The sequence below is a fragment of the Nerophis ophidion genome, unplaced genomic scaffold, assembly GCF_033978795.1.
Source record: "Nerophis ophidion isolate RoL-2023_Sa unplaced genomic scaffold, RoL_Noph_v1.0 HiC_scaffold_279, whole genome shotgun sequence".
NCBI lineage: Eukaryota > Metazoa > Chordata > Actinopteri > Syngnathiformes > Syngnathidae > Nerophis > Nerophis ophidion.
In genome coordinates, this window is record NW_026907201.1 from 30,001 (window position 1) to 35,684 (window position 5,684).

Consider the following 5,684-nt stretch of genomic DNA (forward strand, 5'->3'; position numbering starts at 1 on the left):
GAATCCCCGCACCTGGGTAACCGGCTGACGCCGGCCGGTGGGGGCCGCTCCGATGGCAAGTCGTGGTTACCAAAAGGTTAGAGGGGAAAAGGGAAAGGGAGGTGTCCGGGGGCAATTGTCACAAGTGACCTGGGCGGCGTCGGGCCCAGGATTTTATCCGTGCGGTAAATGGCGGAAACGTGTCCGGCACGGCGCCCCCTAGGCGGCCGTGCAGTAGGACCGAGCCCCTGTCGCTCCGGCCCTTGGAAAGCCCCGAGAGGCTGGGTCAAATCGGGTCTTTCAATTTTTATGTTTGTCCATCCAGGGTGTCCGTGTCCCCTGATGTGTCCGTGATAGCGCCCCCTAGGCGGCCGTGCAGTAGGACCGAGCCCCTGTCGCTCCGGCCCTTGGAAAGCCCCGAGAGGCTGGGTCAAATCGGGTCTTTCAATTTTTATGTTTGTCCACCCAGGGTGTCCGTGTCCCCTGGTGTGTCCGTCATAGCGCCCCCTAGGCGGGCACGCCGTAGGACCGAGCCCCTGTCGCTCCGGCCCTGGGAAAAGCCCCGAGAGGCTGGGTCGAATCAGGTCTTTCAATTTTTTATGTTTGTCCACCCAGGGTGTCCGTGTCCCCTGGTGTGTCCGTCATAGCGCCCCCTAGGCGGGCACGCCGTAGGGCCGAGCCCCTGTCGCTCCGGCCCTGGGAAAAGCCCCGAGAGGCTGGGTCGAATCAGGTCTTTCAATTTTTTATGTTTGTCCACCCAGGGTGTCCGTGTCCCCTGGTGTGTCCGTCATAGCGCCCCCTAGGCGGGCACGCCGTAGGGCCGAGCCCCTGTCGCTCCGGCCCTGGGAAAAGCCCCGAGAGGCTGGGTCGAATCAGGTCTTTCAATTTTTATGTTTGTCCATCCATGGTTTAAATGTCCCGAAATGTGTCCGGGATAGCGCCCCCTGGCCGGGCGCGCACTCAGGACCGAGCCCCTGTCGCTCGAGTCCTGGAAGTCCTTAAGAAAGAGGCTGGTCTGAAATCAGGTCGAAAAAATTTTTATGTTTGTCCATCCATGGTTTAAATGTCCCGAAATGTGTCCGGGATAGCGCCCCCTGGCCGGGCGCGCACTCAGGACCGAGCCCCTGTCGCTCGAGTCCTGGAAGTCCTTAAGAAAGAGGCTGGTCTGAAATCAGGTCGAAAAAATTTTTATGTTTGTTCTTCCAGGGTGTCCATGTCCCTAAATGTGTCCGAGATAGCGCCCCCTAGGCGGCCACGCATGTCCGCGTGAGCCCCTGTCCTCAGAGCCTGGAAGAACCATTCGAAAAAAGAACCATCGAAAAGAGGGGGAAAATCCAACTTTTGAGTCCCAAAATAGCTCACTTTGACTCGGACACATTTCCTGCCAATTCGGCCTGTCTAAGCCTGGCGCACCTACTAACGTGATGGGGGTGTTTTGGTAGACCTGGTAAAAACAGGGAAAATCGAAAGAGGCTTAAAGTAGGCTAGAACTCAAGCCTCTCTCGTTGTTGGACTTAGAAAAAATCCGGCTCGAAAAATAAATCCCATTGAAATGCATTGGGCTTGGCGCTGGGATTTTTTTCTAAGTATGTGAACGAAAGAGGCTAAGGAGGCTGGAAGTTAGGCCTCTCTCGTTGTTGGACTTAGAAAAAATCCACTTTTTTTGCACGGGATTTTTTCTAAGTGTCACATGGAAGAGGCTAAACAGGCTGGAGGCCAGGCCTCTCTCGTTGTTGGACTTAGAAAAAATCCCAAAAGTGGACACTCTGACAAAATCACGCATGTTGACACTTAGGCAAAAAATCCAACTTTTGCTCCACGGAAGAAAGAGGCTAAGGAGGCTGGAACTTAGGCCTCTCTCGTTGTTGGACTTAGAAAAAATCCACTTTTTTTGCACGGGATTTTTTCTAAGTGTCTCATGGAAGAGGCTAGACAGGCTGGAGGCCAGGCCTCTCTCGTTGTTGGACTTTGAAAAAATCCCAAAAGTGGACACTCTGACAAAATCACGCATGTTGACACTTTGGCAAAAAATCCAACTTTTTTGGACTTGGCCCGGCTTTTCTTCCATTTGTCCCCCACTTGGGCTGGTTCACTCCTGGGTATCTTTTGGTCATTCCCGGGGGCCCCGGAGCTCGCGCAGCTCGCTGCGGGACTTCTGGAACTCCATCCTGGGTAGGATTTTTAATCAATTTCGGACCTTTTTCCAACTTTTTCTCAAATTGTCCCCCACTTTCGCTGGTTCACTTCTGGGTGCCTTTTGGTCATTCCCGGTGTTCCTGCGGCTCGTGCAGCTCGCTGCGGGACTTCTGGAACTCCATCCTGGGTAGGATTTTTAAACAATTTCGGACCTTTTTCCAACTTTTTCCTCAAATTGTCCCCCACTTTCGCTGGTTCACTCCTGGGTATCTTTTGGTCATTCCCGGGGGTCCCGGAGCTCGCGCAGCTCGCTGCGGGGCTTCTGGAACTCCATCCTGGGTAGGATTTTTAAACAATTTCGGACCTTTTTCCAACTTTTTCTCAAATTGTCCCCCACTTTTGATGGTTCACTTCTGGGTGCCTTTTGGTCATTCCCGGTGTTCCTGCGGCTCGCGCAGCTCGCTGCGGGGCTTCTGGAACTCCATCCTGGGTAGGATTTTTAATCAATTTCGGACCTTTTTCCAACTTTTTCTCAAATTGTCCCCCACTTTCGCTGGTTCACTTCTGGGTGCCTTTTGGTCATTCCCGGTGTTCCTGCGGCTCGTGCAGCTCGCTGCGGGACTTCTGGAACTCCATCCTGGGTAGGATTTTTAAACAATTTCGGACCTTTTTCCAACTTTTTCTCAAATTGTCCCCCACTTTCGCTGGTTCACTTCTGGGTGCCTTTTGGTCATTCCCGGTGTTCCCGCGGCTCGTGCAGCTCGCTGCGGGACTTCTGGAACTCCATCCTGGGTAGGATTTTTAATCAATTTCGGACCTTTTTCCAACTTTTTCTCAAATTGTCCCCCACTTTTGATGGTTCACTTCTGGGTGCCTTTTGGTCATTCCCGGTGTTCCTGCGGCTCGTGCAGCTCGCTGCGGGGCTTCTGGAACTCCATCCTGGGTAGGATTTTTAATCAATTTCGGACCTTTTTCCAACTTTTTCTCAAATTGTCCCCCACTTTTGATGGTTCACTTCTGGGTGCCTTTTGGTCATTCCCGGTGTTCCTGCGGCTCGCGCAGCTCGCTGCGGGGCTTCTGGAACTCCATCCTGGGTAGGATTTTTAATCAATTTCGGACCTTTTTCCAACTTTTTCTCAAATTGTCCCCCACTTTTGATGGTTCACTTCTGGGTGCCTTTTGGTCATTCCCGGTGTTCCTGCGGCTCGTGCAGCTCGCTGCGGGACTCGTGGAACTCCATCCTGGGTAGGATTTTTAAACAATTTGGTACTTTTTCCTCCTTTTCCTCCATTTTTCCCCCACTTTCGCTGGTTCACTTCTGGGTGCCTTTTGGTCATTCCCGGTGTTCCTGCGGCTCGTGCAGCTCGCTGCAGGGCTTCTGGAACTCCATCCTGGGTAGGATTTTTAAACAATTTGGCACTTTTTCCTCCTTTTCCTCCATTTTTCCCCCACTTTCGCTGGTTCACTTCTGGGTGCCTTTTGGTCATTCCCGGTGTTCCTGCGGCTCGTGCAGCTCGCTGCGGGGCTTCTGGAACTCCATCCTGGGTAGGATTTTTAAACAATTTGGTACTTTTTCCTCCTTTTCCTCCATTTTTCCCCCACTTTCGCTGGTTCACTTCTGGGTGCCTTTTGGTCATTCCCGGTGTTCCTGCGGCTCGTGCAGCTCGCTGCGGGGCTTCTGGAACTCCATCCTGGGTAGGATTTTTAAACAATTTGGTACTTTTTCCTCCTTTTCCTCCATTTTTCCCCCACTTTCGCTGGTTCGCTTCTGGGTGCCTTTTGGTCATTCCCGGTGTTCCTGCGGCTCGTGCAGCTCGCTGCGGGACTTGTGGAACTCCATCCTGGGTAGGATTTTTAAACAATTTGGTACTTTTTCCTCCTTTTCCTCCATTTTTCCCCCACTTTCGCTGGTTCACTTCTGGGTGCCTTTTGGTCATTCCCGGTGTTCCTGCGGCTCGTGCAGCTCGCTGCGGGACTTGTGGAACTCTACCCTGGGTGGGATCATATGATTTTCAACCCATTTTGGACCTTTTTCCCGACTTTCCCTCCATTTCCCTCCCACTTTCGATGGTCCACTCCTGGGTGTCTTTTGGTCATTCCCGGGACCCGGGAAGCCTCGGGCCTGCGGCGGGACTTGTGGATCTCCATGCTGGGCATGATTTTATGAGTTTTCTGGACTTTCTCTTCCCCGGGACCCGGGAGGCACGCGGCTGGACGTTATGCCCCCTAAAATCCCTCCCTTTGCTCGTAAGGCCAATTTTCCTCCGGATTTACTCTCTATAGACCCCAAGGAAAAAAATACCCGACCGGCGTCCATTTTTGACATCGGTCTCCAATCTAGGGCACGCGGGCCGAAAGCGGTACGCCGGTTCCGAAATCCGGCCCCCGCATTTTTTGGGTATTTTTTGAAAAAAATGGCATTTTTGGGACCGGGGGGACTTGCTGGACTCAGTCCCGGGTGCGGATTTTGAAAACTTTGAGGACTTTTGGATTTTCCCCCAGCTTTTCTCCCCCACTTGCAGTTTGACTTTGCGGGGTGCGTTACGGCTGTGCCGGGCGTCCCTGGACTCGGGTGGCCAGCTGCGGGGCTGGTGGGGGACTGATTTTTGAACACTTTGAGGACTTTTGGCTACTATGCCAGCTTTTCTCCCCCACTTGCAGTGTGACTTTGCGGGCCTTGTTACGGAGGTGCCGGGCTTCCCTGGACTCGGGTGGCCAGCTGCGGGACTCGTGGGACTGATTTTGGAACACTTTGAGGACATTCAACTTCTTTCCCAGCTTTTTTCCCCTCCACTTCCAGTTTGACTTTGCGGGGTGCGTTATGGACGTGCTGGGCATCCCGGAACTCGGGCGGCCGGCTGCGGGACATTTTGCCCTCCTCCAAACCCCAGCCCTCTTTGTTTATCATGCCTATTTTCTGCTGGACACACACCCTCTCTTTTGAGCTGCCTCTTTTTTTAAATTTGGATATGATTTATTGATGAATGGATTTGTTTTCCCCTTTTTAAATGATGGTTGGTGTCTATCTTTTTAATACTTGCTTCTGGCTGCAGCCGAGACTTACAGTGTGATGCATCCAACCCCAACCCTGGTTTTTGTTTCCCTTAAAAACTTGGGGAAATGGACAGCTTTTTGGGGGGGCACTTCCAGCAAATGGAGGGACCTATTTGGAATTCCCCACTCGGGTGGAGATCCACGGCGAGCCGGCCTTCCTAAAGGGACAGCAACATGGACACTCTGCCATCATTGCAGCTTCTTTTTTTTTGGGGGGCACTCTGTCATATTTCCAGCTTTTTTTCGTGCTGACTTCCAGCAAATAGAGGGACCTGTTTTGAATTCCCTACCCGGGTGTAGATCCACGGCAAGCCGGCCTTCTTAAAGGGACAGGCACCCCCCTGTCCCTTGACACCTGCTTCCCTCCTCGGCGTCACCGAAATCCCACAAAATGACTCAAAATAGGGCCCCAAATGACATCACTCGGTCCGGTTCTTTGGGTCTCACTCGGGGGCTTCTTTGACTCTGGAAGGCATGGTGAACCAAAAGTAGACACTTGGAAAAAATCCCCACTT